Source organism: Triticum aestivum, chromosome 2A (genome assembly GCF_018294505.1).
Source record: "Triticum aestivum cultivar Chinese Spring chromosome 2A, IWGSC CS RefSeq v2.1, whole genome shotgun sequence".
In the NCBI taxonomy this organism is placed as follows: Eukaryota; Viridiplantae; Streptophyta; class Magnoliopsida; order Poales; family Poaceae; genus Triticum; species Triticum aestivum.
The window spans coordinates 590,134,180-590,155,408 of NC_057797.1; positions in this window are offsets into that span (position 1 = coordinate 590,134,180).

Sequence of the window (21,229 nt, forward strand, 5' to 3'; positions counted from 1 at the left end):
CGGGAGAAAGGACTGGACCTTTTGGCGGAGATACATGGAGGCATATGTGGCTCCCACATAAGGTCAAGGGCCCTTGCCGGGAAGGCATTCCAGCAAGGTTTCTTCTGGCCCACCGCCCTCCAGGATGCGATAGCACTAGTAACCAAGTGTGAAGTGTGTCAGTTCCATTCAAAGAAGCTTCATCAGTCGGCTCAAGCCCTTCAAACAATCCCTCTCTCCTGACCATTCTCGGTCTGGGGGCTCGATATACTGGGGCCTTTCCCCCGCGCTATCGAGGGCTTTAAGTACTTGTACATTGCAATCGACAAGTTCACAAAGTGGCCGGAAGTGGAAGAAGTGAGGAAGGTGACTGACTGCTCAGTCAGCCGTCAAGTTCTTCAAAGGACTGGTCTGCCATTTTTGTGTGCCAAACAGAGTCATCACCAATAACGGCACGCAGTTCACAAGCCACACCTTCATGCAGTACATCCAAGACCTCGGCAGCAAGGTCTGTTTTGCTTCCGTGGCACATCCACGGAGCAAGGGCCAAGCGGAGAGGGCAAATGTTGAAGTGTTGCAAGGCCTGAGAATGAAGACCTTTGACAAGCTGCACAAGAGTGGAAGGTGCTGGATTGATGAGTTGCCGGCGGTTCTTTGGTCAATCAGGACGATGCCAAATCGAGCCACCGGCCAGACACCTTTGACCTGGTATACGGGGCAGAAGCAGTTCTCCCCACGGAACTCATATACGGGTCAACTCGAGTGCTCGCTTATGATGAGCTTGAGCAAGAGTCGTTGCGCCAAGATGATGCGACGCTCCTTGAGGAAGATCGTCTTCGGGCGGCTGTGAGAGCGCCGCGCTACCAGCAAGCCTTGCGCCGCTATCATAGCCGCAAGGTTCATGCCTGAAGCCTTGAGGAAGGCGACCTAGTTCTTCGGCGCGTTCAGTTTGCCAAGAATTCCAACAAGTTGACACCGAAGTGGGAAGGCCCTTATCGGGTAATGCGAGTCACCAGGCCTGGCGCAGTCCGCCTGGAGACCGAAGATGTCGTCCCAGTGAGCAACTCCTGGAACATCGAGCATCTTCGCAAGTATTACCCATAAGGCGCGGCTTGCCGGGCCTCCCGGCAAGCCACCTTTTGCACAAGCTTTGCCGACAAGGCATGTGACCCTTTGTACAAAGCCAGGCGCAGACCCTGGGCATAAATAAATGAACCACTGGCGCCCTAAGTTATAGCATGCATGCTAGGTCGAGTCTCTTCCTTGGTTAGGGTTGATAGTGCTTAGCGGCGACTAACCCCTAGCCTAGAGGTCGAGTGCGTGTCTGTCTGTTCCTTTTTTGTCCTCCTTTGGTTCGCAGGGCACATGAACACTTCTGCTGAGCTACTCGGAAAGAAGGAAACGGACCGCGCCCCAACCCCGGCAAGCCAGAGTTGTCGGGGGCTGCAAGCACAAGGATCCAACCGCGAGCAAGATGAGATTGCAAGGGCTGCGGATCCAGATAAGTCTTTTATCCTCTGTCATGCATTTCGGAACCGGGCTGGGGCATGTGAAACCTCATTTTTATCCCTAGGCTGTCGTGCTCCCCTTTTCCTATACCTAGGGATTATTTCCTGGGTCCGGATTTGGTCGTAGCCGCGGCGGCAAGGAGGTGGGACGAGGAGCCTAAAGCCCACTTCATCCCTGCCTCCGCCAAGAGCACGAGAACGGTCGAGTGGAGTGGGGGACGGCAAGGCCTGTTGCCGGGCGAAAAACGTTTATCTTAAAACAATAACAAGGATTCGCTCCTTGTCGCGGGATTTACCCGCGAACGAAAAACCCGGCAAGCATCCCTTTTTCATTAAAAACATCGCATACAGGTACAGTTCGTGCGAGATGAAAAACATGAGCAAGGGGATTACAAGTTTTAAATTTAACAAAGGCCCGCAGGCTTACAAACTAAAAAAGAGATAAGATGCCCGTAATCCCTTTCTTGTCCCTCTCCTCAGGAGGCAGGTCAAGGAGGCGAAAGGGGAAAAGGGGCGCCTAGGCGAGCTAGAGCAGAAAAGCACCAAGAGAACATCTCGGTGGCCACCCACGGGCGGGCCGGTGATGACGGTGCCGGGAAAGGAGCTGGAAGATGAGGCAGCAGGACCGGCAATACGCGATGAAGGCATCAGTGCCTGTGTACTCCGAGTTGATGGCCTTGCCGCCCGCCCTCTTCCTCTTCCGGAGCCTCCCGACGCCAGCCGCCCAAGGAGACAGCCCCGCAAGGTTCAAGGAGCTGGCCCTGCCCCCGGCCAGCTTCTGCCGGAGGAGCGGCCAGGTGCAGATGTTGCTGCTTCCGCACCCACCCAGGCGCGGGGCTTCCGACGCCTAGTCGGACTCGTCCCCGCTGTCCGCCCGCTGTCCTCCTCGTCGCTCTCGCTCGAGGACGAGCTTCCATCATTAGAATTTCCATCAGAGGAGCTCTCCACGCAGCATTTCAGACGAGTTCCAAACTCTCTGAAGACCTTGACGGAGAGCAGGCCGTCCTCCATTAACTTGAAGTAGAGGACGAGCCCCGCCATCAGGCTGTGGATGCGAGCGAACGTCTTCCATCCACGGCGGAGATACATAACTCGAGGAGCCGGGAAGTCGACGACGACCCGCGTGCCCCCGTTCCCGCAGCCCCTCATGTGCAACCTGAGGGTCTGGGGCGGGGCACGCTCCATCACCCAAGCGAACAAAGTGGGGAGACGAAGACGACGACGGGGGGCCGGCGGAGCCTGATGAAGAACTCGCAAGGCTGGTCTTCAACTTGGCCCTCCATCGGGAAGGGCATCATTGGCAGGGGTGAGGCCGGCGCGTCGCCCCGTCCTCCTCTTCCCTGAGCGCTACGTCCTCTGCCCCGGCCTCGCCCCCTCCCCCTTCCCCTCGCGGTCGGTTCCACCACCACGGGTTCAGAAGGGGGAGGGACGCGCTATCGAGCGGCGAGCCTCGCCGCCACCATCGAAGGACCAGGATTCCCTTTCTCCATGGCGGGTGAGAGGAAGGAGCAGAAGCAGAGGGAGATAGAAGATGGAAGAATGCGGGGTGCCATTTCCCCCCTTCCTCCTCTTTATAAAGGAACGGGGTTGAGGCTCGGCCGCCCTGCTCGGCCAATCCAGACACCGGAGGCACGGGGAATCAGGATCGACCCGCTGCCCCAACCAGCGACGTTCCGGTTTCTCGCCTCCACCGTTTGCCACCACAAGCGCATGAAAGATGCGTGGCAGACGTGCAGAACTGAGGGGACGGGTGAGGCGACCTCTCCCCACCCCATGATCGTGGGGAGTGGATGCCTTGAAGACCGCACCCCGACCCCGCTCAGTAAATGAGCCGCGCCTCCATGCCTCCCTCTTTTTACGGGGAAGACGCGAGCGGCCTCTTTACAGTGATGTGACGCATGTGTGTGGAAACCGCCCCACGCATGTCGCCCACATCACGCACACCCCTCCATGCCGCGCCACGCATGCGGGTCGTGGGAGGCGGAGCGCGCGAAGAACCTTACCACGGTAAAAGCCGCCCCACCTACCCGTGCACCGTTTTGGGCCTGGCCCAACAATGCATCGCGCTTCTGTGCGGTCCAGGCCCGGGGGCTCCTGTCGGTGTACAAAAATAGGGGTGCATCTTTGTACCCCTTTTCCTGTGCATGGGCAGTCAGAGCCGCGCCCACGTCCACACCAAGCAGAACGAGGGAGGTGAGCCAAGGTAAGATCGAAGCCCAAGACAATCAAAGCAACGCCAAGGCCAAGACCACAAAGAGCAGAGGGATGAAGCAAGTTCCCTCGGCAAGACCCTTGCCGGGTGGCCTCAGCAGCCCTGGCAAGACTCTTGCAGGGACAGCTCGCCCCGCACCAACAGAGTGAGCCACCCTTGAGCCCACGACCCCCAGTGCCATCATCGGCGTGGGGCCAGGGCTCAGGAAGGCACCCCTGTGGTGGCATGTAGATCTTTCTGAAGAGATATCCAAGATCAGATTAGAAGACGACGATTCTCGGCAAGATCCTTGCCAAGGAAGTCCACCAGACCCCCGGCAAAATCCTTGTCGGGGACGACAACACGCCACGGCGAGACCCTTGCCGGGCCACCCGGCAAGGCCACCGCCAAACCCACGTCAACCAAGCTTCCACCGCCGTTCACATGCAGCTGCCAGCCCAACCAGCTGGGCGGGCACCTGCGTGGCAACATGCAGCTCCTAGGCCAACTGATCAAGCGCCTGTGTGGCGGCATGTAGATCTTCGTGAAGGCTCCACCATCACTCCAACTCAGCTGCCTGCCTGCCTACATGGCACCGCAAGCATCTCTGGCCGAGGCGCGTGTCGAAGCGAGGTGGAGCGGCGACGGACGGGACGGGCCTCGCCCCCCGTCCCCGATAAAGCAAGAGGACACCTAAGCGATGCATTAAATGCACCTTGTCCTGTAATACGAGGGATAACCTCGTGCCACTGTAGACCTTTCCACCTCCTGTGTGCCACTGTGGCAACCCCTTTTTCCTATAAAAGGAGGCCCGAGGCGACGAGGGGGATTCGGCTCTTTCGAACCACACACTGACCACAGCTAGTTCGAGAGCTCAAGAACTCTCAGAAATACACCCACCAAAGCAGGACTAGGGTTTTACACATCCTCGTGGCCCGAACCTGGGTAAATGATCCTTGTGCTGTCTACTAGCCCTGCTCTCCTCGCAACCCTGCGCCCCGACAACCGTAGTAGGGATTCTTGTGATCCCATAGGTGTCATTCCACACCGACAATAGCGTTGATTCTTTGATTGTGGGTTATCAAGATCAATAGCAGGTTCAATTTCTACGTCATTATTATTGCTAGGTTGAGCATTAACATGAGCATCATCATTAACATTATCACTAGGTTCATGTTCATTACCGGATTGTGTTTCAGCATCATAGATAGAAATATCACCAGGATTCTCAGGTGTGTCTACAACAGGTTCACTAGAAGCATGCAAAGTCCTATCATTTTTCTTTTTCGTCCTCTTAGAAGGACTAGGTGCATCAACGTTATTTCTCTGAGAATTCTGCTCAATTCTCTTAGGGTGGCCCTCAGGATACAAAGGTTCCTGAGTCATTTTACCACCTCTAGTTGCAACTCTAACAGCAAAGTCATTATTCTTACTATTTAATTCATTGAGCAAATCATTCTGAGCTTTAAGTACTTGTTCTACTTGAGTGGTAACCATAGAAGCATGTTTACTAATAAGTTTAAGTTCACCTTTAACATTAGCCATATAATCACCCAAGTGTTCAAGCATATCAGCATTGTGTTTCAGTTGTCTACAAAAATAAGCACTAAAATCTTCTTGTTTAATCATATAGTTATCAAATTCATCCAAACATTGGCTAGCAAACTTAGCAAGAGGGATTTCAGCTTTATCATATCTATAGAGAGAGTTTACCTTTACTACCTGTGTCGGGTTATCAAGACCGTGTGTTTCTTCAATAGGTGATGAATTAAGACCATGTATTTCTTCAACAGGAGGTAAATTCTTAACATCTTCAGCTTTTATACCTTTTTCTTTCATAGATTTCTTTGCCTCTTTCACATCTTCAGGACTGAGAAATAGAATACCCCTTTTCTTCGGAGTTGGCTTAGGAGTTGGTTTAGGAAGTGTCCAATTATTTTCATTGGTCAACATATTATTCAATAGAATTTCAGCTTGATCAACTGTTCTTTCCTTGAAAACACAACCAACACAACTATCCAGGTGGTCTCTCTAAGCATCGGTTAGTCCATTATAAAAGATATCAAGTATTTCATTTTTCTTCAGAGGATGATCAGGCAAAGCATTAAGTAATTGGAGAAGCCTCCCCCAAGCTTGTGGGAGACTCTCTTCTTCAATTTGCACAAAATTATATATTTCCCTTAAAGCAGCTTGTTTCTTATGAGCGGGGAAATATTTAGCAGAGAAGTAGTAAATCATATCCTGGGGACTACGCACACAATCAGGATCAAGAGAATTAAACCATATCTTAGCATCACCCTTTAATGAGAACGGAAATAATTTAAGGATGTAATAGTAGCGAGTTTTCTCATCATTAGTGAACAGGGTAGCTATATCATTTAATTTAGTAAGATGTGCCACAACAGTTTCAGATTCATAGCCATAGAAAGGATCAGATTCAACCAAAGTAATTATATCAGGATCAACTGAGAAATCATAATCCTTATCAGTAATAAAGATAGATGAAGTAGCATAAGCAGGATCATATTTCATTCTAGCATTTAGAGATTTTTCTTTCAACTTAGCTAATAGTTTCTTAAGATCACTTCTATCATTGCAGGCAAGAAAGTCTCTAGCAGTTCCTTCATCCATAACATAACCCTCAGGCACAACAAGCAATTCATATCTAGGGGGGAATCTTCATCATCACTTTCATCAATATTATTAGTTTCAATAATTTCATTCTCTCTAGCCCTAGCAAGTTGTTCATCAAGAAATTCACCAATAACATGTGACACATCAGAATTAATAGCAGAAGCAGGTTTAGGTGTCTCAAGCTTACTCAAAACAGAAGGTGAATCAAGTGCAGAGCTAGATGGCAGTTCCTTACCTCCCCTCGTAGTTGAGGGAAAAATCTTAGTTCTTTCGTCTTTCAAGTTCCTCACAGTGACCAGCAGATATAAATCCCAAGTGACTCAAAGAATAGAGCTATGCTCCCCGGCAACGGCGCCAGAAAATAGCCTTGATAACCCACAAGTATAGGGGATCGCAATAGTTTTCGAGGGTAGAGTATTCAACCCAAATTTATTGATTCCACACAAGGTGTCAAGAATATACCCCCCAGTGTGACCCGGCCAGAGATATGACCCGGCTAGGACTTAATGTTTTATTGGTGGCCCGGCAGACTGTAACCCGGCAGACACAGTCATGTAACCCGGCAGACATAGTCATGTAACCCGGCAGACACAGTCATGTAACCCGGCAGACACAGTCATATGAGCCAGAAGGTTAAGCAGACAGTTAAGCCGGACAGTTAAGCCAGATAGTTAATCCAGACAGTTAAGCCGGATAGTTAAGCCAGTTGGTAAGCCAGATTGTAGATTAACAGTTAAGAAGCCCGAAACGTTAAAGAAAGCCCATGGAGAGAAGCCCGAGTTGGACTCTACATGTAACCCGCCCCTTCAACATATATAAGGAGGGGCAGGGCACCCCAAGGGGGGGAGGTGGAATAATCATTAAGTCTAGACACAACTAGGAGAGTCGGAGTTACGGCGACTCCCTTATGATGATAATGAGACCTAGCCACAAACAGCATGTAGGGTTGTTACCGGATGATGTTTCCCGGGGCCCGAAGCTGTCTAAATCTTCGTCTTGTGTGTTACGTCTCTCGATTCTGATCAACCCCTTCAAGCTACCGCATAGATGCATTGGTCTCACGACTAAGTCCTCACACTAGGACATCTGCCGTGACGTTTCCATGACAGTTGGCGCCCACCGTGGGGTCTGCGCACGGTGGTGTTGAGTTCTTAGAGGGATCTTAACTAGGGTTTCGAGAAGTTTGCAAATTTCGGGATGAAGGAAAGTCGGTTTTTGAAGGAGCTACTCCGGCCCTGATCAAGATCAGAATTTTTTTATTTATGGAGTTCATCCGGTTGACTAGTTATCGGAAAAGATCCCTAAGGTTTTGTTTTTGTTCAGTGGTGGTTCACCAAAATCCGATGGGTGCAATTCAACAAACAGGCACAAGGCCAGGTTGTTTCAAGCCGCCATCGTGGGTTGCCTCTGCTGTCTTTTACCATGAATCGCTTCCACCGTGAACCGCCGGCGCCACTCCGGCTCTCCATGAGAATTGCCGAAGCCGTCGAAACAGCAAAAGGAAAAGAAAAGCCACGGGCTTGGACTTCTCCATCAAACTACCACATTGACCCGCCGAGCCTTACTCCAAGCCGGGCGCCCACCGCCACCAAACTTCGACCGAGCGGCCTACGTCGATCCACGGCTGTCGTCAGTCTTAATTTGCCGGAAGCGCCTGCAAATCTCACCATTGAGACCCGCAGCCGTATCTTCAAGGAGCCGGCTGCTCCTGCAGCAGAGGTCATGGGGTACTTTGTGCCGCCAGTGCCTTGAGTCGGCCATGCTTCGCTGACCCACCCCAATTTCAAAGTCACACTTACCATTTCCACCTGCGCTGCCGGCGAGTAGCCGTGAGTCGCCACTACGGCCAGGCAAGCGCCTTCAAACTGCCACCTCATCAAAGCCGACCGCCCTTGCCGGCGTACCATTCAGCTGCTGCAGCCGCCTCTACTTCGCCGAGCTGCGGCCGCCCCGGCCTTGTGCTTGAGTTGTCGCCGCCTCGCGCTGATCCAAAGAGCCACCCCGGGCCTCCTCCACGGGGACAACCGGCTAAGAAAAGAAGATGTGAATTTTCTAAAAGACTCCTACGACCCGGAAACAGAGACGAGTACGACCCACGATGGTCTAGCCGTCCAAGTTACACACCCGCCTGGCATCGCCCTCGCCGGAGCGGCCTTCACTCCAAACCGACTCTGAGCTGCTGAGCCGCCGAGCCAGCCCTCCGCCTTCGATTCCGCACCTGAGTCACCTAGTTGAGCCGACAGGATCTCCTCTGTTGTTGCGGTTTCGTCTGAGCCGCCGGTCCATTCCGAGTCAATCTTATGGTCTTAAACCGGATCAACTCCGAGTCACAGCCGAGCTACCTCCATCGCGCACTCGCCGGAGTGCCGCATTGTCTGGTCGAGCCACCTCTGGGACATGTAGAGCCGGCCATGCTCCGCTATGAGTCGTCGCCGAGTGCTACGACCAGCCTGCTTCTGCCACAGAGCCGTCGTCGAGCACCGCATTCCATTAGAGTTGTCTGCTCGCCGCACTACCCTGCATTTGAGTCGGCCTCAACCTCACTTTAATGCGGGTGAGTCGCCCCCGCCTTGGAGCTGATCCTTTGAGCCGCGTTTCCACCTCTGCTGCGGGAGTTGGTTGTCAGAGTACCACTTCTTGAACCTTTCCACCAGCAAGTATGTATCCGTGTCACCATACGCAACGGAGAAGATAGCCCTGATGGTTCCAAAGCTGATGCTACTCAAATGATTACCTTGGAGTTTTCTAGTACCAGCCTCGGATTTGATCAGTACAAGGTGGTCAGGCTCCTGCTACATCGGCAAAGATATGCCCCCTATGGCAGTGCGAGAAGCCTCCTGGGCGGGTCACACGCAAATCCGTCTGCCTTGGGTCGCGCCCTCGACGAGCCGCCACGGCCTTACGGTGCAATCAACAACTGTTTCGGCCTCCTCTACAAGTCGCCATCATTGGCCGCCGCGTCGAAACCGCTTGTCGCAAGGGGCGTTTCTGCTCTGCTTCTAAGCCGCCTTCGCATCAACCCAGCACTGCCGTCGCAGTTCGCCTTAAGTCCCCACCGCCTCGTTGAGTCGGCTGTGCTTAAATCGTTGTTTCTTCTACGACGCTCGACCCGCCACTGTTCAACCCGCTTTCGCCTTAAGTCGCCGAGCCAACAGGACTGAAGCGGGATGCTCCTTCCAATGGGCTGTGTCAACCCTTATTGGTAGGATCGAGCTGGATTCCTTACCAAGCAGCCGCATCAAGCAGTCGCTGGAGAGCCGCTTTGCGCCGAGCATCCGTTGGAGAGCCGCCCCGGCCTGAGCTGCTCGCTTCGCCTTGCCGTGAGCTCACCTCACATGCGCCTTCTGCTGACTCCGCCGGACTCGGCCTTGTCGCGCGATGATCTTACCATGGGTCAGACGCCTTTAGTTGAGACGGCATTGCTTTTGTCAGCCGCTGACCCGCCAGCTTCACCTTCGCCTACTTCCGCAGTTGTTGTGACCATGGCATCGAGACGCCGTGGCAAGTTAGCTGCCTCTGTTGAACCCCCTCTATTGCTCGTCTTGAGGCGCCATGGGCTATCAGACACATTAAGTCACATCCAACACAGCTGCTGCCGCCATTTCTACAGGCTCCAAGCCACTGTTCACCTCGCCAGAGTTATCCGCCTTCAAACCATCTCACAAGCCGCCGGTTGTTTCTGCTCCTGTTCAGCCGTGCATCACCAAGTCGCTGCCACATCCAAATTGCCCTACCGGGCCACTTCAGGCGCAAAACCGTCCGCGAGCCGAGCCGGCCGTTGTGTGATATCGTCTCGCTTTTGTTGTGCACCTCTTTTCCTTGGTGCACCTCGTGAGCCAGCCCTGCGTGCCTCTAAGCCACCGCCATCCATCGCGGCAGCATGGCCTCACCCTGAGCCCTGTTTTGCCGCCCGTGAGCTAGCGATCAGCCCGCCAACGCCTCCCACCATTCAGGTCTCGCTCAAAACTCCTGCTCTGTATGTACGATGACCCGTCCACACCCCGTGCACCCTTGTACCTGCTGATGAAGGAATATGTGTGATCGGTTGAAAGAAAAGTCAAAGTGGATACAAAAAAGGGGGTCAACATGACCCGGAGAATCAATCTTGAGCTGCCCGGTTCCATGCTTTAAGCCGCCATCTCCACTGTGGCCATGAGAGAATGGTTAAATCACAGTTAAAGTGATTGGAGGTGATCTATGGATGCTATATACGGCTCATTTTTCGTCCAGACAAATCAGGTGAAAGCTGTCCAATCAATTTTTATTGATACACTTTTTTTAGAACAATTACTCTCGTTTGTGCAATTTCTTATGCAGAACTATTCATCATTACAAAAGAGGCCATTAAGCTATGGCCCTTGCCTACACCAGACGGGCTAATGGACAGGTGTAAGTGCATCTAGTCCCACCCCTAGTTGGTTTTGGAGTATTGACGACAAACCTAGTTGAGGGACTAATGTGTTTGTGAAAATTGCAGGATAACACAGGTAGAAGTCCCTCATTGATTCGGTTTTCCTACCAGAGATGACCCCTAAAAATGTATGAAGACATTGAAGTCAAAGGTGGTATATGAAGACATTCACATTGAAGACTATGACAAGAGAAGACATCGCATGAAGCCTATGTTGCTCGAAGACTTAGATCTTTCGTAGTTCTTTTTCTTCTTTGTTGAGTCATAGGAACCACTGTACTGTTAAGTGGGGTCCAAGAGAACCATTCAGAATGACTGAAGTGATGCTTAAACAAAACCTATGTCTTCGAGTGAAGACTATGAGAGCGAATCTTGTCCAGAGTCGGACAAGTCAGCTTTGCTTGTAGCCCAAGTAAAGTTGTCGTGTGAGTTTGAAATCTGATCGTTGGAACATGTGTCAGTTCCTTAGTGACCCAGGGTCATTTCAGACAAATCAGGTTGGGTTGCCTTGTGGCTATAAATAGCCCACCCCCTACAACCATAAACGGTTGGCTGCTCAGAGTTAGTGTACGGCTTCTGTCGTTTGAGAGCAACCCACCTCGAAGCATTTGAGAGAGACTTCCTTGCGAGGATAAAGCCCTAACCACCCAGAGCCAAAGAGAATTAGGCATCACTTAAGTATTCTTGTGTGTGTGATCTGAAGACTTATTACACTTGAGGACTGTGCATCCTCCAACCGGTTAGGCGTCGCGTTCTGAGCATCCAAGAGACATTGTGGATCACCGGTGAATGAAGTCTGTGAAGGTTTGGGAGTCTACCTTGAAGACTTACCAGAGTGATTGGGCGAGGTCTGTGTGACCTTAGCTCAAGGGGAATACGGTGAGGACTGGGTGTCCTGAGCTGCGTGTTCAGGACTGGGTGTCCGGGACTGTGTGTCCTCAGGTTTAAATACCTAGCCGCCCTAACCAGGCGTAGAGTTGTCACAGCAACTGGAACTGGTCCAACACATCATTGTCTTCAACAAGTCACTGGTTTCATCCTTCCCTTCTCTTTACGTACTGTTACTCCTTGTGAAGACATTGTATGATTGCACTATCTTTTATCTTCACTGAGTGACTGCGTGTTCTGTTTGGCTTCATAATTTCTTCCTACTTGATCCTTACTACATTGCTGCTCTTAGTCATTGTGCTTTCACTCTATTGAATACCTGACTATGGCTTGCCTAGTGTAGTCTACCTTCCGCTGCAGGGTAATAGGTTTATTTCAGTCGTTTGTCTTCATAACTTCCACGTTTTGAAGACTTTCATAAAAATCGCCTATTCACCCCCCCTCTAGTCGATATAACACACTTTCAATTGGTATCAGAGAAAGGTACTCCCTTGTTCTGTGTGATTCGGTTTAACCACCTGGAGTTTTAGCTATGTCGACTGCAGGGATAATTAAAGTCTCCGTTGCGTGCCCCGTCTTCGATGGAACTGAATATCCCTACTGGAAGAATAAGATGTGCATGCATCTTGAAGCCATTGATGTCAACCTATGGTATGTCGTCAAGAACGGCGTTCCCAAGGCTGGAGAAGGTGTCACTGCTGCTGACGTCAAGAAGTTCGTTCAACTGGACTCCACTGCCAAGAATATCATCTGTGGTCATCTGACCAAAGGACAGTATGGCCGTGTGAGTGCTTTGGAAACATCTAAGCTAGTCTGGGACTGGCTCTCCAAGGTCAACGAAGGCATCTCAACCCAGAGAGATCAGAGAATCAGTGTCCTTCGCAACCTCTTCAACCGCTTCAAGAGAAATGACAATGAGAATGTCCAGTTCACATTTGATCGACTCACTGACATCACGAATGAGCTTCAAGCCCTTGGCGCTACTGAGATCACCAAGCATGAAGTCGTCAAGACACTACTGAGATCACTTGACAGTTCGTTTGACACCCTAGCCCTGATGATTCAAGAACATCCTGATTTCAAGACACTCGAGCCGTCTAACATACTTGAGAGGCTCAACACACATGAGTTTTAGCTTTCTGAGAAAAGAGATATCTACGGTCCAAACTATGGGCGAACTCGTGCCTTGAAGGCAAAAGTTGTCTCCTCATCTGTAGAAGAATCTGACAGCAGTTCTGATGATCCTGAAGACATTGGAAGGGAACTTGCTATGCTTGTCAAGAAGTTCCAAAAATTCACCAAGAAGAAAGGCTTCAGAAAGTCTTCCCGATCAAGCTCAAGGAATGATGAAGTTCCTGCTCATGACTACAAGAAGAAAACATGTCACAAGTGCAAGAAACCTGGCCACTTCATCTCTGAGTGTCCGCAGTGGGACAATGAGAATAAAAAGAAGAAGAAGAGCAAGGAATATGACTCTGACGACAAGAAGAAGAAGAAATACTCAAAGTCCTCTTCCAAGTCTTCTTCAAAGTCTTCATCACACAAGAAGAGCTCATCTGGCAAGGCACGTGCGTTTGTTGGCAAGGAAATGGATTCAGAGGAGGAGTCCGCTTCTGAGGAGGCGGAGGTGGAGTCTGAGGAGGAGTCCGATTCTGGCGTCGCAAGTCTAGCTACAGCATACTTTGCCAAGTCCATCTTCAACACTGAAGACAATGACCTCATCACCGACACCGATGCAAATGATAAGGACTACTCCGCTCCTACCTACTGCTTCATGGCACGTGGTGCCAAGGTAAACACACGCACTACTCACTATCAAACATCCAGTGACGATGACTCTGATTCTGATTCAAAACCCAGCTACAAAACACTTGCTAAAATTGCAACTGAACAACAGAAAGCCATGGAACATATTCAAAAACTGTTAGACAAAAGCGATGATCTGTTAGGCGCTGAAATGACTCATTCGGAGTCCTTAATTGAAGATATAAAAAATCTTCACGTTAAGTATGAGGAACTTGAAAGTCGTCATGAAACGCTCTCAACAACTCATGAAAAGCTTTCCTATGATTATCTTCAAAGGAAGCAAGATCTTGAGAAATTGGGAGCGGCTCATGAAGATCTTCAAAAGGAAAATGAGTCATGTCAGGACCCCGACTCGATGTCACATCGATCTAGCCGGTAACACCTCATATCACTTTGCGGCCTCACGCACGGTATCCCCACGGGTGTCGCCTTACCTTTGCCCGGGACCGTTTGCGCCTTTTGGCTCACGTATATGATAGTGTCGCTAGCATCCATATGATAAGGAGCCCGGGCTGACATGACTAGTCGTAAACCCAAAGTGGCACAGACTTACAGGGACAGGCATCCATGACCCAGCTTCGAACGTGTCGGTCATCAGCAAGTGGGTCCGGGCTGTAGCACTGGGCTAGCAGGACTCCGGTAAACCGGGCTGTAGCGGGCTAACAGGACTCCGGTACTCAAAGTGTGACATTTCCCCGAAGGGACAGACACAGGAACGAAGAAGGACACATGCCGGCCAGCCTAAGTGTTCCGGAGCAGTAGCAAGCTACCATGGCTCAGTGGAAACACTAGGAGACATTTCCCGGTAAGAGAGGCTACTAAAGATAAACAACTAGATGGTCAGATCCCACACATACCAAGCATTTCAATAACATACACACAATATGCTCGATATGTGCAATACAACATGGCATCACAAAATGACTCTACTACTCAAGTAGTTTATTCAATAGGCTCCGAGGAGCGAGATATTACAAACATGGGTCTCGTGACCCAACACTCAGAGCATACAAGTCAAAGCACAAGCGGAAGCTATCATGTCTGAGTACAGACAACTATAAATGAAAAGGCTGAGAAGCCAGACTATCTACCAGATCCTGCCGAGGGCACAAGATCGTAGCTGAGGTATCAAGCTAAACGTCGAAGTCCACGTGAAACTACTAGCGAGACCGAAGTCTCTCTGCAAAAACATAAAATAGGCAAACGTGAGTACAAATGTACCCAGCAAGACTTACATCAGAACTATCTATATATGCATCATTATCAACAAAGGGGATGGTAGGGTTTGACTGCAGCAAGCCAGCTTTGACTCGGTGGCTATCCTAAACTACGTCTGCAAGCGACTCTTTTGAGGTGGCGCACACGAGTCCACATATTCACCATATCAATACACCACTATGGATCCGCTCCCGTCTCCCTACGAGAACGCCATCCATAGCACTCACGCTTATCTTGCGCATTTTAAAGTATCCACTTTCACTTGTCTATGAACTGATATAAGCAACCCAGAAGTCCTTTTCCGCGGACACGGCTATTCGAATAGATGATATTAACCCTGCAGGGGTGTACTTCTTCATACATGTTTCCACCACTTAGCGTCTGCACACGACATGTGCTCGGCAGACTTCAAGCGAAAGCCGACGTGGGTGTAGACCACGACCTACCTAAACACTCAAGTCTCTAGTCCAGGTTTATCGCCTATTCGGGTTCCATCCATGAGGAGATCCGGCCGGAGTTTCGCTCACAGCCCCAAACGATGTGAACAGGGTTCCGTGACACCAAACGGGCGCCCGGTTTACCCGGCCACGTGCCTACCGCATCACAGCCCACCCCTACGGTCAGCGCTGTCCACGGCCTCCAGCATACTACAAACACCAGAAACTACTTGCAACTCCTGGACAGAGGACAAGGGTGAATAAGAAGTCGAGCGGGGTCATATTTCAGGGCCCAATGTATGGTAGTAACTGAATCATGGATCACAAACACAGAACTCAGTTCCTGAGGACGGCTACAATGAGACAACCCACCATGTACTCCTACATGGCCTCTCACCGCTACCTTTACCAAATCGTGTTCACACACTTAGCTCACACACAGTAGGACATGTTCACACGCCTCTGATTCATCCCCGATGAATCAGACCTGACTCAACTCTAAGCAGTAGCAGGCATGACAAACAAGCATGAATGAGTAGGCACAACAGGGCTCAAACAACTCCTACTCATGCTAGTGGGTTTCATCTATCTACTGTGGCAATGACAGGTCATGCAAAGGATAAAGGGGTTCAGCTACCGCAGCAAGTAACAGATAAATCGGTGTTGTCCTAATGCATTAAAAGAGAGCAGGGGCGAGAGAGTAGGATTGTATCGGAATGAACAAGGAGGTTTTGCTTGCCTGGCACTTCTGAAGATAACATTGAGTCTTCATCAGTGTCAACGATCACATCATCGGTACCACGTCTATCGAGAGGGGACAAATACCGGCAACACAGAAAAACACAATCAATGCAATGCACAATATGATGCATGATCATGACATGGCAAAATGAATGTGTTTTGAGCTAATGCAACTAGCAATAGATTAAATGAAGTTGGTTTGAATACAAGATTCAAATTCAAACTCCATATGTGATTATTTAAATGCCCTTTATATGATTTGTGCTAAACAGCACCTATAAGTTGTTCTAACATGCATGAAAATGGTACAGATGGATTCCTTGAATTTTTCTGATAATTTTTCATATATAATTTATTTAATTTGGAGTTACGGTTAATTTTCTATGATTTATTGAAGTTTTAGCTATTTTCTGAAATTAATAAATCATTTTAGATTTATTTAAATTCCAGAAAGGAATTATTGCGTCAGCACTAGGTCATGCTGACCTCAGCATAGTCAACAGGGGCTGGTCCGGGTCAAACCTGACCAGTGGGGCCCACTGGTCAGTGACAGGGGGTTAACAGGGGTTTATTCAGTTTAATTAAAAGATTAGGGGGGGGTTGGGCCCACTGGTCAGCATCTAATAACTAACTAATATTTAGTTTAACATTAATCCTAGCCTAATTAGCCGGGCGGGCCCGCAGGTCAGTGAGAGAGAGAGGGGGTCAAACCGGGCAGTGGGTCAACCCACGCCGGTCAGCGGGTCAGCGGGCGCCGGCGTTTAGCCGCCGGCGAGCCCGACGCAGCGGCGCAAGTGCAATTCGCTGTTCCGGCCACCAAAAGGGTCGGGGAGGGTACCTACGGGGAGCTGGGGATGGGCTGAGGCTCTTGGTGGAGGGACTTGAGCTCGGGGCAGTCGGAATCGACGCCGGCGGCGAGCTATGCGGCGGTCGGAGCTCGGGCACGCTCGGACACGGCGTTTTGGGGCACGGGAGGAGGAGTGGGTAGGTGCTCTGGGTTCCCGGGAACGCGACGAGGACGACAGCGTGCTCGGACGCGACGTGCGGGGCCTCTAGCCGCGGCGACCTCGTGGCCGGCGGCGACGAGCTCTCGGGCTCGGCGGAGCCCGTGGTTAGAGGAAAGAATCGGCATCAGGGAGAGGGGGGTTCGGTGCGGGGGCTCACAGCGATGGCGATGGGATGCTCGGCGAGGTCGGGGACGGCCCGGAGCCGGCGAATTCGTCGACGGCGACCGGCGGGTCCGAAGAGGGGAAGAACGGCGGGGCGGCGCCTCGGGGCTTCTCCGGTCGCGTGAGATGGCGGGGAGGGTGAGGATGGAGTGGCGGAGCTGGTGGGCTAGTTGGGGGAGCGAGGGAGGCCCTGTGGCCGCGGTGGTGGCGAGCGGCGGCGACGGGCACGCTCGGTGGTCGCGAGGGAGAGAAACAGAGGAGGGGAGAGAGGACGGGAGTGAGCGGTTGGGTTCGGGAACGCGCGTGGCGTCTCCAGAGAAAGCCAGGGCGTCGAGGAAGCACGCAGGCAGGGAGGAGGTGGCCTGCGCGTGGCCAGCAGGAGGCGAGCACGCGCCCCTGTCCTACTGTCCAAGGAGGAAGACGACAGGGGGCAGCGGTGGTGGGCTGGGCCGGCAGGGCGCTAGGTGGGCTGCGCCAGGTGAGTACTGTTCTCTGTTATTTTTTTTTATTGTTCCTGTTTTCTATTATTCTTCAGTCTTTAGGGATTTATTTAAAATACTGAAATAGATCCAAAAATCATGAAACTAGTAATGGATACTGTTTAGGATATATAGCACAGTAAACATTTTAGTTTATGATTATTTGAGCATTTAAAATATTTAATAGCATTTAAATGCCCAAATGCAAAGTACATATGATTTAATTCAATGACCAAATATGTCATGGAAAAATGTGCAACACCTCTGGTTATGGTTCTAGCATTTTCCAGAAATGATGAACATTTTTGAAAGCCATTTGGACTCATTGAGAATATTTTAGTTGAACCTAGTTGAATTCATTTGGTGCTAGGGTTTAGTCAATCCCCATTTCAAGTTCATTCAAAAGTTAAACATGATGCACACATGAGGCTAGGCTAGAGCAATGCCAGAAGCTAGGGATGTGACAAGTCACTTCGCTCCAAACAGATCAGTTCCGCTCAGGAAGGATTTGAACCACCATGTCTTAAGTGCATTGAGCGTGATAATGCTACTACTGTTGCTGAATGTTCTATTGCTGCTACTGTTGCAATATCTTCAACTGTTGATGTGGGAACTAACCCCTCTGCTGAGGATTCCACTGCTATTGCTGATGAGAATGCTAGGTTGAAGACATTGCTTGAAACAGGGATGTACAGAAGTCTTAAAGGGCATCAGACACTATGTGATGTCCTCAAAAAGCAGATCTTGAACCGAAACCCGAGGAAAGAGGGTGTTGGGTTCGTAAGGAAAATGAATGCTGATGGCTCTTACTGGAAACCTGAGCAGTACCCCAGAACCACATGGGTTGCTGCAAAGGAATCTTCAGCAGATCTATCCAATCTATCTGGCTTCTCTTGTGCAAATCCCATTGTCATTGATGAATCCTTTGATGCAAACTATAAACTGTTTAAGAATCAAAATGGTGAAGTGTTTGCCAGGTACATTGGTACTAACTGCAGGAATGGACCGCCTATGAAGAAGATCTGGGTTCCGAAAAAGTGTCTGGAGAATCTTCCTGTGAATGTCATCATGACACCACACGTGAAGAAGACAAACCTCAGACCACAGACTTCATACGGTCCAAAGGCTTCATACAGACAGAGGACTCACCTGAGTCGCACTAACGCAAATGTTTTGCAGAGAAACCGTACTCAGGCCTATGAATATGAGCGCGGTTTATCAAACCGCCATGTTCATAAGACCAAGAACTATTCTGCTTATTCTTATGAGTACTATTGTCCGCCTGCAAGACTTTTTGCTAGGGCTCCAAAGCCAAAATTCTCAGATGCTGCACTTAGACTTATTGCTTCTAAGCCAGCCTTGAAGATGTGGGTGGCTAAGAAAGCTTAACTCTCTTTTGTAGGGAAAGGTCTCTAGCAGAAAACCAAAATCGTCTGACGCTATTGCTGGGGACCTTAAACATCTTGTAGGGCGCAAGATCAAATGCCCGAATGGTCTTACTATGTACTTCGTTCCTGAATCACTTGCTACTCTCCCTATCAGTCCTAATCTGGATCTAAACTTTCATAACCCACTGGTTCGTCAAATGTTTTTGCTTCACAATTCTCTTCGTGAAGCCTATCCCCCTAACTGCACTGTAGGGTACGACACCAGCGTCTTCATAATGGATTATTGATAGTGGGTGTACCAACCACATGACTGGCAAAAGAAGCCTTCTTATGGACTCAACCTTACGTCCATCCGACAAGAGTCACATCACATTTGCTGACATTGGTAAAAGTAAGGTATTGGGTCTAGGTAGAGTTGCAATCTCAAAGGATCAACACATGGATAAAGTCATGCTTGTTGAATCCCTTGGCTTAAACTTAATGTCTGTCTCAATGCTTTGTGATTTGAACATGATCGTAATATTTGGAAAATATCGTTGCCTTATACTAATGGAATCTGACAAGTCTCTAGTGTTTGAAGGGTATCGGAAAGATGATTTGTACGTGGTAGATTTTTCGGCAGGACCACAGCTTGCCGTATGTCTTCTAGCAAAAGCTTCAGAATGCTGGCTCTGGCATCGGAGGCTAGGGCATGCTGGCATGAGGAACCTCAACACCCTTGCAAAGAATAAGCATGTCATAGGCATTGAGGGCGTCAAGTTCAAGAAAGACCACTTATGCGGTGCCTATGAAGCAGGGAAGATGACGAGGGCCAAACATCCCTCGAAGACAATCATGACAACCACTTGACCCTTCAAACTGCTCCACATGGATCTTTTCGGTCCCACTCATTACTCAACTCTTCCTACTACTGCTTGCCTCTATGTCTTTGTTATTGTTGATGATTATTCTAGATATACTTGGGTGCACATAATCCTTTACAAGACTGAAGTGCAGGATGTCTTCAGACGCTTCGCCAATCGAGCTATGAACAATTATGGCGCCAAGATAAAGCACATCAGAAGTGACAATGGCACTGAATTCAAGAACACTGGCCTTGATACATATCTTGATACCTTGGGCATCACACATGAATTCTCGGCCCCGTACACGCCACAGCAAAATGGCGTCGTCGAACGCAAGAACAGAACACTCATTGAGATGGCCAGAACGATGCTAGATGAATACAAGACCCCAAGAAAATTCTGGCCTGAAGCCATTGATACTGCATGCCATAAAATCAATCGTGTTTATCTTCACAAGCTTCTGAACAAGACATCTTATGAGCTCCTTACTGGCAAGAAGCCAAATGTCAGTTACTTCAGAGTATTTGGTGCCAGGTGCTGGATCAAGGATCCACATCACACTTCAAAATTTGCACCAAAAGCACATGAGGGTTTTATGCTTGGATATGGAAAGGATTCGCACTCCTACAGAGTCTTCAATCTCTTTCTCTATAAAGTGGTTGAAACAGTGGATGTGAGATTTGATGAGACTAACGGTTCACAAAGAGAGCACCTGCCAAATGTGCTAGATGAAGTTCCATCCAGCGAATCAATCAAGCTAATGGGAACTGGAGAAATCATACCCTCTGAAGCTCAACCTGAAGAGGAACTTATCATCTCCGCACCCGATCAACCTAAAGACAATGCTCAGTCTGAAGACAATCACACTAACAATGACAATGATCAGCAAGAGCAAAATCTTCGCCCTGTACATCCTCGTGTTGCCAATGAAGTGCAGATTGAGAGAATAATTGATAGCATCAATGCACCTGGTCCGCTTACTCGTTCAAGGGCGACTTAGCTGGCAAATTTCTGTGGGCACTTCGTATTCGTCTCAATAACAGAACCCAAGAAAGTTGAAGAAGCCTTCATGGAACCTGAATGGATTCAAGCTATGCAAGAAGAGCTTCAATAGTTTGAGCTGAATAATGTATGGGAACTGGTTAAGCGTCCTGATCCTCGGAAGCACAACATAATTGGCACCAAATGGATATACCGCAACAAGCAAGATGAGCATGGTCAAGTTGTCAGAAACAAAGCTCGCCTCGTTGCTCAAGGATATACTCAAGTGGAAGGCATTGACTTTGATGAAACATTTGCTCCTGTGGCTCGACTTGAAGCCATACGCATACTGTTGGCCTATGCAAATCATCATAACATACTTTTATATCAAATGGATGTGAAGAGTGCTTTTCTCAATGGCAAGATTGAAAAAGAAGTGTATGTTGCACAACCGCCTGGCTTTGAAGATCCAAAACATCCTGACATGGTATACAAGCTCAACAAGGCACTGTATGGCCTCAAACAAGCCCCTCGGGTTGGTATGACACACTCAA